We start from the raw sequence: 22,119 nt of genomic DNA, 5'->3' as shown, positions 1-22,119 counted from the left end.
AATCATTACATGACCACAAGGAGCTTGATCTTTACCCTTGACTCTCACATAACACCACAAATATCCATCAACTTGGTATCCTTGATACCACGGTGATCATCTCACGATCACAATCACAAACATCCATCAACTCGGTATCCTCGATACCACGGTGATCATCTCACAATCACAATCACAAATATCCATCAACTCGGTATCCTCGATACCGCGGAGATCATCTCACGATCACAACCAATCTCTTTCTAATCATCGAACCAGGGTTTTTATTAAGCAAGTTATTATTATTACTGTTGACCCATAGTGCGACCAACTACGAACTGGGCCCTTATCTGCGGACGCGGCCATCGATAGATTTAATATACACTCTACAGAGGTAGCGCACTTTACCCACACCACAGAACCCATGGCCTCGCACTCCCATTAGGGTGGACCAACAGCGTTCTGACAAAAACGTCCTACTGCCATGACACTCTCCCGGCCACTCTGACCAACACCCCCTTGGGGTTCAGTCCTGGGTGGCCCAGTGCCTACCAAAGGCTTCACGGTCACCGTCGTGGCAAAACAAAAACGGTCCCAAAGGGGGACATGTGCACATAACCAAACTCAGGCCACAAGGCTTATGTCGTCCTACCTGGCCAAGGTAGCGCCCGCTCATAACCTTCCCTCATTTGAGGCATCGATGAGAGGCACAACAATAGACCCAGTTAGGACCCTCCCATAAAGGCAAGTGTGGTTGCACTGGTCAGCTCAATATGGTGGCACCATGACTCAGCCAACAGTTGTTCAAGTTCAATTTAATCCGGTTAAACTTGAATGCAATATGCCGAGCCATGATAAAATAACATGATGCAATTACAATGGATGAGCATGATATCAACATGAGCATGAGGGTACAACATAACTATCAACCATATCAACAATGAATCATATCCAACTGAGCATGGCATAATGACGAGCATGAATATCACAGGTACAAAACTACTCATAGCATAACATGACCACTAACATCAACAATAAATACCATTCAAGAACACATCAATAACATTACCAAGTAAACACTTAACCAACACACAGCAAAGGAACAATGCATATCAGCAGTTGTTGGTGTCAAAACCGGCGGATCTCGGGTAGGGGGTCTCGAACTGTGCGTCTAAGGTAGATGGTAATAGGAGGCAGGGGGCACAATGTTTTACCCAGGTTAGGGCCCTCTTGATGGAGGTAAAACCCTACGTCCTGCTTGATTAATATTAATGATATGGGTAGTACAAGAGTAGATCTACCACGAGATCGGAGAGGCTAAACCCTGGAAGCTAGCCTATGGTATGATTGTATGTTGTCCTATGGACTAAAACCCTCCGGTTTATATAGACACCGGGGCTAGGGTTACACAAGGTCGGTTACAAAGGAGGATATATACATATCTGTATTGCCTAGCTTGCCTTCCACGCCAAGTACAGTCCCATCCGGGCACGAGATGAAGTCTTCAATCCTGTATCTTCATAGTCTAACAGTCCGGCCAATGGATATAGTCTGGCTGTCCAGAGACCCCCTAATCTAGGACTCCCTCAGTAGCGTCCAAACCAGGCTTCAATGACGACGAGTCCGGCGCGCAGTATTGTCTTCGGCATTGCAAGGCGGGTTCTTCTCCAATTTCCAAATGTTTGTAAACAGTATCCGGCCCCATAAATGTTGATCCTCTTGGCTTCTGCGCCCAATAAGGGAAATTTCTCGATTGAATACTAGGCACCAGGGCATTTTTATATTCACCCCCTAGCCAGATAAATAAATTTTCTATTAAAGGGATTGGGATTCTTAGATCCGATCCACACCATCCTCCCCTCAGCGAGAATCCATCAGAGCGCATTCCGGAAAGATCCATTCCAGCATGGCCAACCTCCGCAGCTCCTCCTCCCGCCCCCATAGCCCTAAGCTCGGTGATTGGGAGAGGTGTTCAGTTCCACATAATCGATTGGTCGAACTACGGACCAAAGGATTTCTTCCTCTGGCATACATGGTGCCCGTTCGAGCCGGGCTCGCCACCTATAATGGCGGGGAGCAAGCGGAGAACTTTCCTTGTCCCTCCATGGGGGAACGGGTTTGCCTTGTTCCTTACTTACTAAGGGGACTCGGATTTCCAATTCATCCGTTCCTCCGCGGGCTCCTGGAGTTCTACGGCCTCCAATTACACAATCTCACCCCTACCTCCATCCTACACATCGCCGGCTATGTTGCTCTCTGCGAGTTGTTCCTGGGCTGCGAGGCTCACTTCGAGCTGTGGAAAAGGCTATTTTTCCTTGTCCCTCGCACACAAAGGGAACCACTTTATCAAGTGAGTGGAGCCGAAGTATGGCGCATCGCCGATACCGGATATCTGTCCGGTACCCCAAAGAAGTCGTCCGAAGACTGGCCTTCGGAATGGTTTTATATGGAGGACGTTCCCCTTCCGGACCCTGTTCGGCAGGGTCTCCCTGAGTTCAACAATGCTCCTCTAAATAAGCGCCGAAGTTGGTGCCCGTGGAGCCCCAGGCGGAAGACGACAGAGAAGTCCTCTATCCGATGAACCGGATTAAGGCACTGGCTTAGTCAGGTTTGACAATAACTGAAGTTATGTCGATTTGCATAATGCGGGGAGTGCAACCACTTCAATATCGTGGGCATCCCTTATGGTGTTTCAACGGGGAGGATGACGCCACCCTCTATGGTCGTAAGGGTTCGGGCGATGCTGCCGCATTAGCCAAAATGCTATTCGAACTGTTCAAGGGAGAGGAGGAGGAGTTCACCCGCATCAAGCCACGGGACGGATTCTCCATGTACAATCCTCCAAGCTGGGTAAGCTATACCCCCTTACTTCCATCTTCCCGCGTTTTTTGTTGTAAGTATTCACCTTGCCAATTTACGGCAGGAACTGCGAAAGGCCATAAAGGAGGTCTGCAGCCCTTCTCCACAACCGGAGGACCATGACCGGGCCCTCGACTCCGGACTCAAGGAAGATCCGGTTATCTCCGTGGAGCTGATAAACCGGCAGTTCTATCAGTTGAGCTGCGATGATGCCATGGTGGCCATTACGGCCGACTATCCCGGACTGCTCCCTGCATCGCACGTAAAAAAACCAAAAAGTCCCAACTCAAAAAAGTAGGATCCCCTTTTAGACACTTCACCCACCATATTCACATGGCCTTTTTACAGGGAAGGCATTCGGGACGCCCTGCAGCAACATGCCAACAGGAGCCGCCAAGGCCAGGTAGGCCAAAAAGGAAGGCGGTTAGGACGGAGACGTCGGCACAAAGGTACAACAAACCCCGCTCCGTGGTTGTCGTATTTCTCAAAGTATAATGACGCATGTGTTTCTTTAACAGAAAAAACGCTCGCCGGAATATGTCCGGTGATGTCGCCGATCACGCTTCCACCAGTCGGGCACCAGGACCGGACACGGAGGCAGAAGCCGATATGGGGCAGGCACCGGATAATCCCCCTACAGAGGATGCGGATAGGTTATCTGCTACAAACTCAGAAGTGGAAAGCGCCATGAATCATAGGCGCCGCCGGGCCGTACTCCGTGACGCTTGTTTCTCACCAGAGGCGTTTGATACCTTCAATTCTAGAGAAGCGTACCTCTGTGCCACTCAAGATGGTCTAGCCAGAGCCACGGATCAGTATGTAAAGGATGTATGGGTGAGTGAATCTGACAATTTATATGTATCAGTAGCCCCTGAGACTTGAAACAGTTACCAGAACTGATTTAAGGATCATCCTTCTTGTGCAGGTTCTTACAGAGAAGAATACTAGGCTGTCCTGGGAGCTGGAGGAATGCAAGACCCAACTGCGGGCCGCTATTGCCGCATTGCAGGAACAGAAAAAGCCCCCCGCTCATAACATTTTAAAGAATGATGGTTACCATATAGTGCGCGCGCGTGGCTGCAGATCTAACAATAGATTTTGTAGATGAATCCGGAGAAAATCCGGGAGACCAGCATGTTATGCCGCAACTAGAAGCTGGCAAACGCGTACTGACTGAGGTTAGGCGGGAGAAAAACAATCTCGAAGACGCCAATATAAGGCTGAACGTGGAACTAAAAGACGTTCGGGGCCAGCTTGCAGACTCCGAAAAGGAGAATAAGAGGCTTCGATGCGGCATTTTTAGTAAGTGCTTGAATGAATCCTTTAAAGGTATTCGGCGAAGAAGCCAACTAACAGTGTTATGTCCGTAGGCATGCTGACAGGTCGTCCCGCGGAGGAAATGCCCGGGTCTGCGGGTGATCTTCTGTCCGAGCTGTCACATCTGCACGAACAAGTTCGGCAGGTGATGCAGGGTGTTGCCCAGGCTTTGTGGTCATCCATCTCCCTTCCAGAGGGTGTTGCGGAGCTTGCGGACAAGCTCAAAGGAGCGCGGCGGCGCTTCCGATTATGGAAGATATCCGCCTGCCGACAAGGTGCCAGAGAAGCCTGGGCCATGGTGAAGACGCGGTATACCAAAGCAGACCCAAATCACATGGCCGAGGTCGGACCTGCGGGGCCCAACGGAAAAGAAATTCCCGTTAGCTTAGTTTATGGTCAAGTAGAATTAGCCGCAGAGTATTCCCAACAGGATTGTAAGCTAGACCGCCTGTTGGATGGTATAGAAGAAGAATTTAGTCAGTCTGCATGACTATGTAATTGAAGTGACATGTATAATGCCTTCTAGCTGGATTGTAGATCATTTGTCGTTGTGGACATTTTCGCTTCAGCCTCCGGGCCCAATAGTCCGGAGTGTATCCGAATACCCGCTCAGTTATATAAGAACCGGGGTATGCGTGGACACTAGGCATAGGGTTCATTAGTGCTTTATCAGACAAGTGCCCAACTAGTTATGTTATATTACATGGGTAGTAAGAAACATCTTCCAGGGAGAATAGTTCCGTTAAGGGTTCCTTTCCCTGGGCAAGCATGCCCTAACGTGCATGTCCGGACTGCGATAGGAAACACAGGAAAAACATCTGGGGGCAGATATGAAAAATAAAAATCATCTTTTGTTCACCGACCGAATATTCCCTTAAGAACGCTAGCTTTCGGCTTCACCCAGTCTAAGGTACACATCCGGCTGACCCGGCAGTAACAATCGCAGAGGTGCTCCCCTTATGCCCTAGCCGAATTAACGGGAACGTAGGGCATAAATACAAGAGCTAGACAACCTAGCTTGGCCAAAACTTAAGTCATATCGATGCATATAATGGTGAAAAAAGGTACATGCGGAAGTATAACACATGTGTTGGGATGAAGCCCGGATAAATAATTTAAGCTTTTGTGAAAGAAGCCCCCAGGTATGAAGAGTGCGGCTAGCGCATCTGTAATGTGCAAACAAGGCACAAGGTGACCCTTGAAGGCCTAGGGAAATAAGAAAAGAAAGAAAGAAAGGAAAACAAGACAGATAATATATTTGTGAAAAAATGGACAAAGAGAGGGGACTAACATAGAGTCCGGTGCTAGACATAGAATCTTCGGAGCCTGGCCGCATTCCATGGGTTCGGCTCGAGTCGACTAGTCGATGCATCCCGCAGTCGGTATGCTCCACCAGTCAGAACTTGGTCGATAATGAAGGGACCTTCCCATTTGGGCTCGAGCTTGTTCTTTTTCTTATCCGGCAGGCGTAGAACTAGTTCACCAATGTTATAAGTTTTGGCCCATACTTCTCTGCTTTGGTATCTGCGAGCCTGTTGCTGGTAAAATGTTGAACGGGCTTTGTCTACGTCGCGCTCCTCCTCCAAGGTGTCCAGACTGTCATGTCGATCGAGTTCGCTTCTCTTTCTTCGTACATGCGCACTCTAGGTGAGTCATGAATTATTTCACAGGGCAAGACTGCCTCTGCGTCGTACACCATAAAGAAGGGTGTATATCCGGTACTATGATTCGGCGTGGTCCGCAGCCCCCAGAGTACGGAGTCGAGCTCCCCTACCCAGTGTGTGTTAGACTCTGTTAAGGAACGCACTAGTCTAGGTTTAATGCCGCTCGTTATAAGACAGTTTGCTCTCTCGACTTGACCGTTGGTTTGTGGGTGATAGACTGAGGCATAATCGAGCTTGATGCCCATTTTGCTGCACCAGAGTTTTACCTCGTCGGCCATGAAGTTCGTGCCATTATCAGTGATGATACTGTGGGGGACGCCATAACCGTGTATAACCCCGGATATGAAATCTATCACCGGTCCGGATTCGGCTGTTTTAACTGGTTTGGCCTCTATCCATTTGGTGAATTTATCCACCGTGACCAACAAGTATTTTTTCTTGTGGGTTCCCCCTTTAAGGGGTCCAACCATGTCAAGCCCCCAGACTGCAAAGGGCCATGTAATGGGGATTGTTTGGAGGGCAGTGGGTGGCATGTGGCTTTGATTTGCAAAGAGCTGGCAACCGGCGCAATGTTGGACCAAGTCCTGTGCGTCTACTCGGGCCGTTGGCGAATAGAATCATGTACGGAAGGCCTTGCGCTTACAAGGGCCCGGGCTGCAGCGTGATGACCGCCGAGTCCGACATGAATTTTTGCCAAAAGATTCCGCCCATCCTCTTTGGAGATGCACCTTTGAAGGACTCCGGTAGTGCTTTTCTTGTACAATTCTCCCTCATGGACCCTGTAGGCCTTGGATCGCCACACTATGCAGCGTGCCTCATTTTGGTCCTTCGGAAGTTCCTGTCTAGTTAGGTAGGCCAGGAATGGTTCTGTCCACGGGGGCAATAATGGCCATTATTTCGTGGGCTGACGGTGTTATTTCGATGGTGGAGCCTCCAATTGTGTCAGAGAGTTCGGTATCGGGTATTTTGGCCGGGTCCGGACTGCTGTTACCGGTGTCCCCTTCCCATACTACGGATGGCTTGAAAAGCCTTTCCAAAAATATGTTGGGGGGGCGTCGCGTTTTGCGCCGGGGCGAGGATATCCGCCGCCTGATTGTTTTCCCAAGCCACATGGTGAAATTCGAGTCCCTCGAACCGAGCTGACATTTTTAGGACGGCATTTTGATAGGCCGCCATTTTCGGATCCTTGGCGTCAAAATCTCCGTTTATTTGGGATATTGCGAGGTTTGAATCCCCACGCACCTCCAGGCGTTGAATGCCCATGGAGACTGCCATCCGAAGACCATGCAACAGAGCTTCGTATTTGGCTGCATTGTTGGAGTCTGTATATAATATTTGTAGTATGTACCGGACGGTATCTCCGGTTGGGCACATCAGGACGACGGCAGCCCCTAGACAGGCCAGCATTTTAGAACCGTCGAAGTGCATGATCCAATTGGAGTATGCGCCATACTCTTTAGGGAGTTCGGCCTACGTCCATTCGGTGACGAAGTCGGCCAGTACTTGCGATTTGATGGCTAGGCGAGGTTTGTATGTTATGTCGAATGGGAGGAGCTCAATGGCCCATTTGGCAATCCAGCCCGTAGCGTCGCGGTTGTTGATAATATCATTAAGTGGCACTTTCGAGGCTACTGTAATCGAACACTCTTGAAAGTAGTGTTGTAGTTTCCGCAATGCCATGAATACCGCATATGCTATATTTTGGTAATGTGGGTACCGTGATTTGCATGGAGTGGGGACAGTGGATACATAGTATACCGTCTTTTGAAGAGGGAATTTGTGTTCGTCCATTTCCCGTTCGACAACGAGCACCGCGCTTACAACTTGATGAGTTGCCACAATGTACAACAGCATTGGTTCGTCGATGTTTGGCATGGCCAGGATCGGGTTGGTTGCTAGAATTGCCTTTATTTCTTCCAATCTGGCTGTGGCCGCGTCCGTCCACTCGAAGTGTTCGGTGCGCTGAAGGAGGCGATAAAGGGGTAAAGCCTTTTCTCCTAAGCGGGAGATAAAGCAGCTTAGAGCCGCCACGCATCCAGTTAACTTCTGGATTTGTTTGAGGTCTGTTGGGGTAGCCAACTGTGACAAATCTCGAATTTTGGCCGGATTAGCTTCAATACCTCTACTGGAGACAATGAATCCCAGGAGCTTTCCGGCTGGTACGCCGAAAACGCATTTTTCCGGGTTGAGCTTGATGTCATATGTTCAGAGATTGTCGAACGTGAGCCTCAAGTCGTCTATCAAAGAGTCGACGTGTTTGGTTTTGACAACCACATCGTCTACGTATGCCTCTACTGTTTTGCCAATTTGTTTCTCCAGACATGTCTGAATCATGCACTGATATGTTGCGCTGGCGTTTTTGAGTCCAAAAGGCATTGTGTTAAAATAGAAGGGGCCGTATGGTGTGATGAATGCCGTTGCGGCTTGGTCAGACTCCGCCATCTTGATTTGGGGGTAACCGGAGTAAGCGTCGAGGAAACACAATGACTCATGTCCTGCGGTAGCGTCAATAATTTGATCGATGCGTGGGAGGGGGAAGGGATCCTTTGGGCAAGCTTTATTGAGGTCTTTGAAATCTACGCAAAGGCGCCAGGATTTGTCCTTCTTTGGTACCATCACCAGGTTTGCTAGCCAGTCCGGATGTTTTATTTCTCTGATGAATCCGGCCTCCAATAACTTGGCTAGTTCTTCTCCCATGGCATGTCTCTTAGGTTCGGAGAAACGCCGAAGAGCTTGCTTGACCGGCTTGAATCCCTTTAGGATATTGAGGCTATGCTCGGCCAGCCTGCGTGGGATTCCTGGCATGTCTGAGGTATGCCAGGCGAATATGTCCCAATTCTCGAGCAGGAACTCTCGTAGTGCGGAGTCCAAGCGGGGTTTAACTATGCCCTGATGGAGGCTATTTTGGTAGGGTCCATTGGGTGGACTTGGAATTTGACTATTTCATCCGCTGGTTTAAAAGAGGTGGACTTGGATCTTTTGTCGAGTATCACATCGTCCCCGTCCACTGTGGAGCGTAGCGTGGTTAACTCCTCGGCCGAGAGGGCTTCGGATAATGCTTCGAGGGCCAATGCTGCTGTTTTGTTTTCGGCGCGGAGTGCTATGTCCGGATCACTAGCGAGAGTGATGATTCCGTTGGGCCCGGGCATTTTAAGCTTCATGTACCCATAATGGGGTACGGCTTGGAAGATTGTGAACGCCTCCTGTCCTAAAAGAGTGTGATAGCCACTGCTGAACGGGGCCACTTGGAATGTAATTTCTTTGGACCTGTAATTTTCTGCGTGCCGAATAGCACATCTAGTGTGATTTTCCCAGCACAGCGTGCTTCCTGACTGTGGATAATTCCTCTAAAGGTTGTGCTACTTTGCTCGATGCGGTTCCAGTCTATTTCCATCTTTTGAAGGGTTTCCTCATAGATGAGGTTTAGTCCGCTGCCGCCGTCCATGAGTACTTTGGTGAGTCGAAAGCCGTCCACTATTGGACTGAGGACCAATGCAGCTGGTGCTCGGGCTGTTCGGAATTTGGGTTCATCACTGGCATTGAAGGTAATGGCCGTGTCACTCCATGGATTTGTTGCTGCTACGTGGCAGATTTCGGCCGTGCTGCGGAGTGTTCACTTGTGTCTATTATTTGACACAAAGGTCTCGAACATTGTTAACACTGTATTGTTATCCACTGGATGGTGCTCTGTGGTATGTGGGATAAGAAGATCCTCACCACTTTTGGCCACCTGCCGGAGTATCCAACATGCTCTAAGGCTGTGCGTTGGTATTATATCTGCTGTGCTATGAATTTTGCAGGGTCCGTTGAGCCATCCCTCCAGTACGGTTCCTTGCCCTGTAGAGGGTTTTTTCTTTTTGGTAGTTATCCTGGGTGTATTGTGATAATGCACCCTTTTATTTCGGACTGGGTTTGTGTTCAGGGCCGGATTATCCCAAAAGTTTCTTTCGGTTTTCTAGGAACTTTCCATCGCACAGTACTTTCGTACTATGGACGCCAAGTCAGCAAAGTGTGTTATCTCACGGCGATTTATGGCGTTAAGTATTCCCTTGTCCATGCAATTATTACAGAAAAATAAGATTGTGTCTTCCTCGCGACAGTCCTTAACCTTGTTCATCGCAAGGAGGAATCTGGCCTAGTAATGATGTACTCTTTCTTGGGGCTCTTGCCTGATATGGGAAAGGTCGCTTGTGTTTGGGTGGGTGGGTGGAATTGAATCCAAACCCCTACCCGATCTGGGATCCAGGGGCCGAGGAGTTTCCAATTTTGGAAGTTCCGGTTCCGGGATGTTACCTGCTAATCCTGGTCCGCTGTCTGACTCTAAGTTCAGGGATTGGATGTTGTCCTCCCGCAAACGGGCGTCCGGCTCGGGGAGCTCGGAAATCCGGACATAGTTGGTCCTCAAGATAGAGGAAAGGTCGCCGCATCGGTCCTCCACCACTGCAATATGATGGGTGACCGATGGAGAGTTAATCTCCCTTTGATCGGGTTTAAGCCCAATCCTATCATAGTTCGTAGTGACTCCCAAGCCGGCGATGCGATCCAAGAGCTCGTTTAAGGAGGAGAGCTCCATTGGATTTATCTGTTCGGTGAGTGCCGATTTGACGTGGAGGCTGTTTTTGATGACCCGAGAATTCATCGTCGGCGCGGCGGCCGTACATGCGGTCATGATGAACCCGCCTAGCCCGATAGTTTGGCCGACAGCCAAAGCTCCCCCAATAGTAGTACTGTCTTTAAAGATGAGACGATACATCCTTCCTTCTGGTGACGGCACAGAGGAACTCTCAATGAAAGCACCAATGTCGGTGTCAAAACCGGCGGATCTCGGGTAGGGGGTCCCGAACTGTGTGTCTAAGGCGGATGGTAACAGGAGGCAGGGGACACAATGTTTTATCCAAGTTCGGGCCCTCTTGATGGAGGTAAAACCCTACGTCCTGCTTGATTAATATTAATGATATGGGTAGTACAAGAGTAGATCTACCACGAGATCGGAGAGGCTAAACCCTAGAAGCTAGCCTATGGTATGATTGTATGTTGTCCTACGGACTAAAACCCTCCGGTTTATATAGACACCGGAGGGGCTAGGGTTACACAAGGTCGGTTACAAAGGAGGAGATATACATATGCGTATTGCCTAGCTTGCCTTCCACGCCAAGTAGAGTCCCATCCGGGCACGAGATGAAGTCGTCAATCCTGTATCTTCATAGTCTAATAGTCCGGCCAATGGATATAGTCCGGCTGTCCGAAGACCCCCTAAACTAGGACTGCCTCAGTGGTACTCGGTAACCGACGTTAGTCATGCACCGAAGAACATGACCAACCCAACATGTACTACTATCAAGCATGGAAATATGAAAATAATACTAGCAAGTAGAACATGATAACAGAGTGCAAGAAAACATAGCATGACGGTAATCACCGATCCATAAGAATAACCGAAATAACAACAGTAACAAAACAAACATACAGTTATTAAAGATTCAAGTTGAAAATCAATGCTAATGCATGGCTATCATGCAAATGGTAGTTGTGGCTTGCATGGGGATGAAGAAGGCTCCGGGGAGAAGTGCGGTGAAGCCGCGGAAAGAATAGCCGGAAACAGTTCTCTCGCGGAGGGGGCTGTTTACGGGCAAGGGCAAAGTGGTCATTTCCAATATGTCAAACCATAGTGAAAATGATACCAACAGAACAAGCTCGATGAGACAAAGATGTGGGCATTGGATTCACCTCAATCGGAGTCTCGAGCAAAAGGTTATAGCCCGACGAAGTTTAGGGACCATTCTATAAAAAGAGTTCTACAAACAGGCCCCTGAGCTGAAAAATAGAAAGCGCATTTAGAGGAATACGCCTTCAGATCGGAGAAAACGCATTTCGGGCCGAAGTGAAAGTAGAATGCGTTTTCTGAAAGCGAACACATACTTTGTGGGTTGACGCTTCCACTTATCCACGTCATCAAAGGCGGGGCCGGGGATTATCTCGCTGCCAGGTGGAGTCTACGGGGAGGGGGGCCCCACTGGCAGGTCTCCTTCTTCCTCCTCCCTCTCACCCACGATGCAGAGACGAGGCCGGCGGCCCGACGCAGATTCCCGGTGACTCCGGCCACCTCTCGTGACTCTCGACCTACCGGCGTGCTCAGGGGAGGCATCCACACCCGTCTGTGGGCAGAATGGTCGCCGAGGAGCACGGGGAAGGGCGGAGCCACGGCTGTGGCGGAGGGGAGCTTCGGGTGGTGATGGTGTCGGGGCTATGCTGTAGGACAAGGAGCGGCAGGGTTCTGGAGGGGTTCGCCAAAGTTGAGGGACCTACTAGAGGTGGAGACAAGGAGGGAGGGGCGCCGGCTGCCGCGAATTTAGCCGGGCTCCGGTAAGAGGCACTGTGGTCATGGGGGTGGAGGAGAAGCTCTGGTGACGCGCAGCGATCATGGGAAGGAGGTGGGGAGGGCCTAGACAAGCGCGGTGAGGAGGCTGATGAGCTCGGAGTGGCTCGGGGTGGCCTTTATATAGGCATGGCCGAGGAGGGGAGGCCGTGGACGTGTGGCCGTGGCTCGGGTGCCGCCGCTCGCATCCGGCTATGCTCTGGCGACGGCCAACGATCACGGGGAGGCGCGGGATCATGACGACGGGGAGCGGACGAACCTCACAAGACAGAAGAGGCCAAGGGGAGGAACTTAAATGGCCGTGGCGCGAGGTGCCAAGCCGGTTGCCGCCGCTCGAGCTCGGCCAAAGCTCTTGCGACGCGCAGCGATCACGGGAAGGCTCGGGAACGCGGCGAAGGGGGGTGCGGACGAGCCGTAGAGCTCACGGAGCAGAAGAGGTCGAGGGGGGAGTAGCCAAGCGCCATTAATGCATGTCGGCACTGCTCACCCGTGGGTGTGCGGCAACGAGCGCTGACGGAGAGGCTTACGGAGGGGGAGAGGAGTCCAGGGGGATGGCGACGACCTGGTGAAACTGTTGGACATGTTTACGCGCGCAAAGACGACGAGAGGGGGAGGGGCCGGAGCTAGGCAACTTTCTGGACGTGGCCATTGCACACCAAAGCGGTGGTCACCACATGCACTGGTGCACACGGTGCCACAAGCCATGCCAAATGATGTCTGGGGTTTAGTCCTTCCTAGGTAGCTTTCAACTGCGGTGGTAGCTCGGTCAAAGACTCCGTGGTGAAATGGTAAGTGAGCTCTGAAGTTTCCTGTTGCAAACTTGATCATGAAACAGTTATCAACTGAGGTGAGATTAGAGCCACATAGGATATCTGGGGAGTTTAGGTTAGGAAGGACTATAATCCTGTCAATTATGAGATGATTTGGACCAGTATTTAATATAGTTTCTTAACAACCACATAACTTGGTCCAGAAACAAGAACATGAAGAGGCACTCACATAGAGTGATGAATTGATGAAAATGGGCACGGAAGGATTATTTGGGCATATGAGAGTGCCATAAAAATTTCATGCCATTTGACCAAGCCAAATTAGTCCTTCCTTCATATAGCACTTCTCTATATAGAAACTTAGGAAAAATCCTGAGGGAAAATGGCTAGATGAAATATTTCCAAATCTTGTGGAGATGAGTTATATGGGTAGGAGAAGGCCTGGGAAAATTTTCAAATGTAATGGAGCAAGATAAAATATACTTGCTTCATTAACTGAAAATTTGGACAGAACCAAAGAATTGATGCTCAGCTCACATGGATGCATTGCATGATCTCAAATCTTGAGGAGGCCTTTCATTTGATAAAATGAAGGACCATGCAAAATTTTCAAATCAATAGGATTAACCTAGCTAGTACTTCCTTCACAAACAATTCCTTCAGACAGGAACTTTGAAAAATTGCTCAGGAATATTCACTAGGCAAATTAAGTTGAATTTAGGCATGAGGCAATTATATGGACATGAAAAGGTGTCCAAAAAGTTTGGGGTCAATTGGGCAAAGATAAATGGCACCTGCTTCACAATCTGACATTCAGGATAGAATAGGAAAGGAATTAATTAAGCATGATGAGGAACATGGAAAATGAAATATTTTGCAATATTTGAAGAAGATATGACCCAAACAATGAATCAGAATTATTTGGGAATTTTGGGAGTGATAGAAATATAGGTTGCTTCACAACCTAGGGCAAATTGGGTTATTCCTTTAATAGAAAAAGAATATTCCCAAGGAAAAGAATATTGGGGTTTAGCTAGGATGAAAATGGCAAGGTATAGGAATGGAGATGGGGATGACAAGCCACTATGGAAAGAAAGAAGATGGCTTCTTCTTCAGTTTCCAGACCACATAGCCACGGAAAAAGAAAACTCAAGCAAAAACCTCAGAAAATCAAAAGAAAAGGAAAGGGCCAAAAATCAGGTTGTGACACATGTCTAACCAGTGTTATTGTTAATCTAATGCCTCCAGTAACATGATGCAATTAAACTGTGTTACAAATGGTACTCCTGCTATTTTCCCCAGTAGGATAAGTAAGTTGCTTCTTTACGTTGCCGAGTGTCTTGGTGTCCCCACTGTCCTATGCCCTTAAACCAACTCTTTAGGTGTTGTTGATCTACTGTATCTAGATTTCACGGAGCTGGCAGAATTCCGAACAGGCTCTTACTCCCTCTAGTTATCTAAAATGTCTTATATTAATTTACAGAGGGAGTATAAGGTATATACCTTCTCGGAATAATTTGTTTATCTAGTACAAGAAAAATGTAGTATTTGTTCTTAAAATTTAGAAAACGTTAAAGCATGGATCACAACGATTCATCGACAGTTCCTGGCATCAACGGAGAATTAAGAGAATCTCAGTTGATTGAGAATTAGCAAAAAAAATGAATAATTTTTCAACCGGTTTTTTGTGGCCCCGGTAGTATGGGCTAATTTCAGGGCTCTTCTGATTTTCGTTTACGTTCGCTGGCCTAATTCTTTGTTTAACTATCAAATTTTGTCATAGCGCAATATAGCGTACTGACATCATTCCAACGTGGCTATGATTTTTTATCATCATAATTTCCAGTGACTAGCTGACATGGTAACCAACGATTAAGCAATAGCCCCTTCTCCACTTCCAAACGAGGAGCCAAGAAATGGCCATGGCAATCACAAGACGTCGTGTCATAAACCAAAATCCTTTCTAGTTTATAGCTTTTAAAAAAAGAATATACCCCAGCCTCTGCATCTGGATGATGCATGTGGAGATGTCGCAAAAATTTACAGCTGAAGATAGACCATTGAAGTTCTTGTTGCCCAACACAATTATATTTCTGTCAACATGATTTTGTTTACGAACCCTCGCAGATCTCCAACACATCGGCACGATCTCTCATGCTTGTTGCAACGTTTGCAGCTCAGAATTTAAATTAAAGTGCCACTTGCAAGCATATGGTTGTTTGACATATCACTTGTGAATGCCAAAGAACCAAATACCAACATTGCATCTGCTCCAGTAAACTACTGATTGTTTGTTAAATGAATACCACGGAACTATTCCATTCTAGGTCCATTTGGGCAGCTGGTTCTATCTGTCACCTCACATTCTTTTGTCAGATTTGCACTGTTTGAATCGAATTTACATTTAGTGAAACATTCTCACATGAGATGAAAGTAAATTGGGGTGCAAATTAGATTAACTTTGGAAAGATTTGATGATGTGAACTGAAGGTTCCAAGAACGACAAGATGCTAGCGGCGCTGCGGGACTGGAAGATCGCGTCGGCGTACGAGACGTTCCCGTGGGAGAAGAAGATGAAGGAGCTGCTGCCGGTGCCAGAGTGTCAAACAGATTAGGGTTTGGAACAATGCTCGATACCCTTGGTGGGTACGGCTGTCATATATTTATAAGAGGGAACCGTACAAATACCGGTTATATTACAACAAGTATATCTAATATATACTTAGTCTAACACCCTCCCTCAATCTTAACTATGTCCTGAAACACTCAGAAGGTTAAGATTGCGACGACATCCTTCAAAAGAAGGCAAGGGCAAGGGTTTAGTGAAAATATCAGCAAGCTGATCCTTCGAAGAAACAAACTTAATCTGAAGGAGCTTCTGAGCAACACGTTCCCTCACAAAATGATAGTTAACTTCGATGTGCTTCGTTCGGGCATGAAATACTGGATTGGATTAAAGGTATGTTGCACAAATGTTATCACACCAAAGAACAGGTGGCTGAGTTGGGGAGACCTTCAACTCTCGAAGCAATGACTGCACCCACATGATCTCAACTATGGCATTAGCAACAGCTTTGTACTCAGCTTCGGTACTACTCCGAGACACCATAGTTTGCTTGCGAGCTTGCCAGGCGATCAAGTTAGGCCCAGAGAACACAGCATGTTCCCCCGTGGATCGCCGATCATCAGGACAACCAGCCCAGTCGGCATCAGAAAATGCTGAGATCAGTCCAGAACACTCAGGCTGAAGATGGAGACCATATGAACTAGTGTGACGAACATAGTGCAAGATGCGCTTAACAGCTGACCAGTGAGAATCACGTGGTGTATGAAGATACTGGCACACACGGTTAACTGCAAATGATATGTCTGGTTGAGTAATGAGCAAGTACTGCAGTCCATCCACAATGCTGCGGTACTCTGTGGCATCCTCAGGAGAAAGCAAGTCACCAGCAAGAGCTGTCAGTTTGTCTGCAGCAGACATGGGAGTCATAGCAGACTTGCACTGCAACATACCGACACGACGCAGGAGATCCTGAGAGTACTTCTTCTGAGTAAGAGTCAAGCCACCATCAGAATGAAGAACCTCTAGGCCCAGAAAATAATGCAGTCTCCCAAGATCCTTAACAGCAAACTCAGCACCAAGACAGGACACAAGCCGATCTGTAGCAGAAGCAGACGAACTGACAAGGATGATGTCATCAACATAGACCAGAATGTACATAGTCACCTCGGGTCGCTGTAGAATAAACAAAGACGTGTCTGCTGTAGAAGGAACAAACCCATGCGCACAAAGAGCAGCACCAAGATGGGCATGCCACGCACGTGGGGCCTGCTTCAAACCATAGAGAGCTTTGACAAGGCGACACAAATGATGTGGCTGAGCAGGGTCAACAAAACCTGGCGGCTGACGCATATAAACCTCTTCGTCCAGAACTCCATGGAGAAAGTCATTCTGAACATCAAGTTGTCGAAGCGACCATCCGTGAGTAACAGCCAAAGAGAGAAGAACATGAATAGTAGTTGGTTTAATAACAGGACTGAATGTGTCTTCATAATCAATGACATACCGTTGTTTGAATCCCTTGGCAACCAGGCGTGCCTTGTACCTCTCAATGGAGCCATCGACATGTTTCTTCACCTTGAATACCCATTTAGATTCAATGATATTAACACCAGATGGAGGTGGAACAAGACGCCAAGTGTTGTTTCTTTGAAGGGTATGAATCTCCTGCTCCATCGCAGCACGCCAATGTGGGGTGCCAAGCGCTGCTCGAAAATGTCGTGGTTCAGTCGTAGGGTCAGCCTCAGCATGTGCCACATAGGCCACAAGCCACGCGACAGTGCCGTCAGTGCGCTTCTTCGGTTGGAAGCTGCCACTTTTGCTGCGAGTATGGGGACGCAGGACGACAGGCGGAGGTGGCGCTGGAGCTGCCATACCAGAGGAGCCACTATCCATCAACGGCGAGGAGGACGCACCGGCGGGCGAGTCAACAGGCGCATCCGGTGGCACGGTTAGGGTCGGTGAAGACAGACCGGGCGTGACCGGCGTCAACGGACCAGGCGACGAAGACTCGGTGACCTGCGAGGCCTCCGGCTCAGGGGAGAGCGCCGCGGGTCCAGCCGGCCTGGCCGACAGCTCCGCAGGTTCGGCCGGCCCAGGCGACAGCGAGGCCGCTGGCCCTAGCGAATCGGTCACCCCATTGGATCCTCGTGCATGGGGCATGCACGCGTGATTGACGTCGGGGTCAAGCGGGGTAGTGGCGGGGGCAGCCTCGTCGAGCGCCTCATCCGGCATAACAGCAACTGGCCCAGTTGTGGCCATATCATCATCCAGAAGCTCAAGTCGAGCGCCTCGTCTAGTCCCTGCACCATGGTTAGGCAACAACAGAGGAGAATATGCAGCATCCACAAATTGATTAGGCAAAACTGGAAAAGAGTGCAACTCGCTGACGGGAGTATCGGTGGGTGATGTGAGCGTGGAAAACGGGAAGACAGTCTCATCGAACACAACATCACGAGAAATGTAAACACGATTTGACGGGATGTGAAGACACTTGTAACCTTTGTGGAGAGGACTGTACCCAAGAAACACATATTGTTTAGATCGATACTCAAGTTTATGCTTATTGTACGGATGAAGATGCGGCCAACACGCACAGCCGAACACTTTAAGGAGGGAGTAATCTGGAGTTTCATTAAGCAACACTTCGAGCGGAGACTTCATGTGAAGGCGTCGTGTGGGAATCCTGTTTATCAAAAAACAGGCAGTAACAAAAGCATCGCTCCAGAACCGAAACGGGATAGAGGCATGTGCAAGAAGTGTCAGGCCAGTTTCAACTATGTGACGGTGTTTGCGCTCAGCTGCACCGTTCTACTGATGTGTATGAGGACAAGACACATGATGTGAGATGCCAAGCTTCTGAAAGAAGGTGTTAAGGTTATGATACTCACCCCCCCCCCCCCCCCCGCCCCCCAGTCTGACTGAACATGGATAATTTTGTGCTTAAGAAATCGTTCAACATGTGCTTGAAATTGCATAAAGACATGAAACACATCAGATTTGTGCTTAATAAGATAAATCCAAGTAAAGCGACTGAAAGCATCGATGAAACTGACATAATAGTTGTGACCACTAACAGAAGTTTGGGCATAGCCCCACACGTCTGAAAACACAAGTTCAAGAGGAGCCGTGACAACATGACTTGATACAGAAAAAGGCAACTGATGACTCTTGCCTTGTTAACAAGCATCACACACTAGAAACTCCTTATTATTCAACTCAACGGGAAGATGATGGCGATGAAGCACATGGTGCACAATGGGAGTAGCGGGGTGGCCAAGGCGAGAGTGCCACTGCGACGACGACACCCGAACACCACTGAAAACTTGAGAGACTCATGGCACATCAAGTGTGTATAAGCCATCGCGAGCTCGACCACTAAGAAGAACGTCCCTCGTGCCCCGGTCCTTAACAAAAAATGGAAAGGGTGAAACTCAACAAACACATTGTTGTCACGAGTTAATTTAGGAACCGAGAGTAAACTACGTGTGACTGACAGAACACAAAGGACATCAAGCAGACACAAGGTTTTAGTGGTACATGAAAGAAGAGATGCCTGACCAACATGTGAGATGGGCATACCTGATCCATTGGTCGTGCGGACCTGATCATGACCGGTGTAGGGCTGGCGAGTGGCCAGCTTGTCAAGCTGACTCGTCAAATGGTCCGTAGCGCCCGTATCAATGTACCAGGCAGGATCCACCGAGTATGAAGGAGTGAACCCGGGATCCGCTGTAGTGAGAGCAGCTTGCTTCTCATTGCCCTTCCCATTGTTCCCAATGCCAAGAAAATCTCGTTTAAAGTGACGATGGCAGCGAGACGCCAAGTGCCCCTCGATGCCGCAAGTTGACACTCAACCCCACCACCACATGCCTCGCAGTGGAGCCGCTTGCGACCAGCCGTCGGAGGTGGAGCGGGCGGACGGGGCTGGTTGCCTGAGGTCGGCGGCGCCTTCTGCTTGGCACCGCGGGAGCCCCCGCGGAGAGCAGCGTTCGCAGAAGGGCCCTCCGTGTAGACGCCAATGGAGCGGCAAGCAGCGAGCCTCTGTTCTGTGTTGAGAAGGCGTGCATAGAGATCGCGAGGCGGCATCGGTGTGTCACATCCATTAATGTTTTCAATGAGAGAATCATAGTCCTGATCAAGCCCATTGAGAATGAACGAAGTGAACTCCTCGTCACGAAGAGGCTTCCAAATAGACGACAGTGTATCAGCCAAACTTTTGACCTTGTTGAAGAAGGCCGTGACGGAGAGGTCATTTTTCTTGACCTCACCCAGCTGGTTACGAATGGCAGAGGAACGGGCCACCGACTGCGAGGAAAAGCTGGAGTCGAGCGTGGCCCATGCATCCCTCGACGTCGCGGAAAAGACCACCATGCCGGCCACGGAGGGTGTGGGCGAGGACTGAATGGCACCCAGAATAGCTTGATCCTGAGCGATCCACTGACGATGAGAAGGGTTGGACACCTTGACGGAGCCACCAGCAGCCGAGGGCACCGGAACCATGGCCGGGGACACGGCAGCGTACCATCGACATACCCCTCAAGGTAGTGACTACGCATCAGCGGCAACACCTGAGCGCGCCACAGGAGGTAGTTGTCAGCAGAGAGCTTCACCGTCACCAGGTGAGCGAAGTGGAAAGGTCCTGGTTCAGCCACCGATGCGGAGAGCTGCGAGTCGTATGTCGGAGGAGCACTGTACGGAATCAGCGCATTGGCCGACGGAGACGTACGGTAGTGTTGATGAAGACCGTAGGGCGGTGTAGGAGGTACGCCGTAGAGCTGCAGCGACGTGACATGCGGCACAGAGGCAGCGTAGGGCGCGCCATACGGCGCCTCGTAGGGCACCGTGGAGGACGAAGCATACGGTGCCGGCGCGACATACGGTGACGACGGCGTGACGTACGGCGCTGGATATGGCCCACCGTACGGCACCTGGACGGGAGTGTCACGAGGGACTGAGGCCAGCGGCGCAGCAGAGTTCGCAGCGGCGCCGTAAGGCAGCTACGCAGGGGCGCGATCCCGATCCTGCATGGGGGCACCGTAGCCAGCGTTGACGGCTGCCAGGGATGGATCGCATCGATCCTGCATGTGGGCAACGTACGCCAGGGATGGGTCGCTGCGATCCTGCATGGGAGCACCGTACGCGAGCGATGGATTTCTGGATGGCTGCGCGGGATCAAAGGCGTGCGACGCCATGGCGGCATCGCGGGCGATCTAAGGCGCGGGCGATCGGGGCGCTGGAGGACGCGACCCTGATGCGGACGGACGAGCCCAGGCGAGCGGGGTAGACACCATGAACAGTGATTCCATCGCCAGGGTTGACGGAGGCGGCGCGGCGGCGAAGACCGACGTGGCGGCGGCAGAGGAAATGGAAGCACGGCACGGACCGAACGCGTCATCTGATACCATGTCAAACAGATTAGGGTTTGGAACAATTCCTATCGCTACTGCTACTGCCCAAGGCCACGGACGGCACCCACACCCGCTACAACACGTTCGACGACACCCTCACCCGCGCCGACGCCTGGCTCGCCTCGTCCCGTGCCTCCGGCGTCCCCGTCGAGCTCGCCAGCGTACAGACGGAGGCACTGCTCACCAAGATCTCCGGCGAGACAGCGGTGTCCACGGTGAACATGGGGTCCCTGTCCGACCTGGCCAACATGTCCAACGTCAGCCTGTACGGGTTCGAGGACTACCACGGCGTGGACATCGGCATGGTGCGCGCGGTGCGGCTGTGGTACGCGCCGTCAGGCCCCGGCGGCGAGATGGCGGTGGAGATCGCGCTGCGGCAGGGGGACACTAGGCTCGGCTTCACCATCAGCCGGACCGAGGAGGGGTTCATCTACGTGTCATCGGTGGCGGACGAGAGCACGCCGGGTGTGGCGTCGACTCGGTCGGGGCTGCTCGAGCTGCACCGGGCGGCGAAGCGGGCGGGCAGGCTGCTGGTGGTGTCGAGGGTGGGAGGGGAGAAGGTGCTGTCGTGGATGGTCTCCACCGCCGGCGACGTCAGGTGCTACGACACCGTGCCGCTGAGCCAGAAGCTTTTGCTGCACCGCCACGCGCTCCGCCCCATCACGCTGCACTTCCTCACGTGGGACGAGGGCGCCCTCGCCCTGCCCCCGCCACCAGCGCCGCCGCTGCTCATGCTGTCGTCCGAAGGCGACGAGGAGGAGATCGATGGTGACGGGCCGGAGATCACGGCCGGCAAGGGGGCAAGGGCTCGTCCATTAGGTTCCAGAACATTGGACTCCCGGATAGCTGGCTGTGAATGAATCCATGGATTCAGAGCGGACCTGCCGGCTATACATCAGTCAGTCGTGTAATACTGACAGTGCATCTCGTTTTCTCTACTTCTAATGGACGAGTTGGTTGAATAGTCCTGGTTTATTTTCGTCCAGTTTATTTTTGTCTGGTTTATTTTTGTCTCACCTCCCACCACCCCTTTCATGCTAAAACCGAATCACGTCTGATACTCCTTCCATTTATTCGTAATGTATTTATGTGAAAAAATCAATTATGATTAATCTATAATCAATCTCTGAAAAATCAAATATAAATTAATCAACTATACCATAAGTTCTTCAATCACATT

At 50.2% G+C, this 22,119-nt stretch overlaps 1 pseudogene; it reads left to right on the top strand.

The window, feature by feature from the left end:
* Window positions 1-11,985: 11,985 nt before the first annotated feature.
* LOC125507031 (uncharacterized) lies at window positions 11,986-21,795 on the top strand (annotated as a pseudogene).
* Window positions 21,796-22,119: the final 324 nt, after the last annotated feature.

Source organism: Triticum urartu, chromosome 5A (genome assembly GCF_056163025.1).
Source record: "Triticum urartu cultivar PI428250 chromosome 5A, HENAU_Tu73, whole genome shotgun sequence".
In the NCBI taxonomy this organism is placed as follows: Eukaryota; Viridiplantae; Streptophyta; class Magnoliopsida; order Poales; family Poaceae; genus Triticum; species Triticum urartu.
This window is presented reverse-complemented; position numbering and strand designations above follow the sequence as displayed.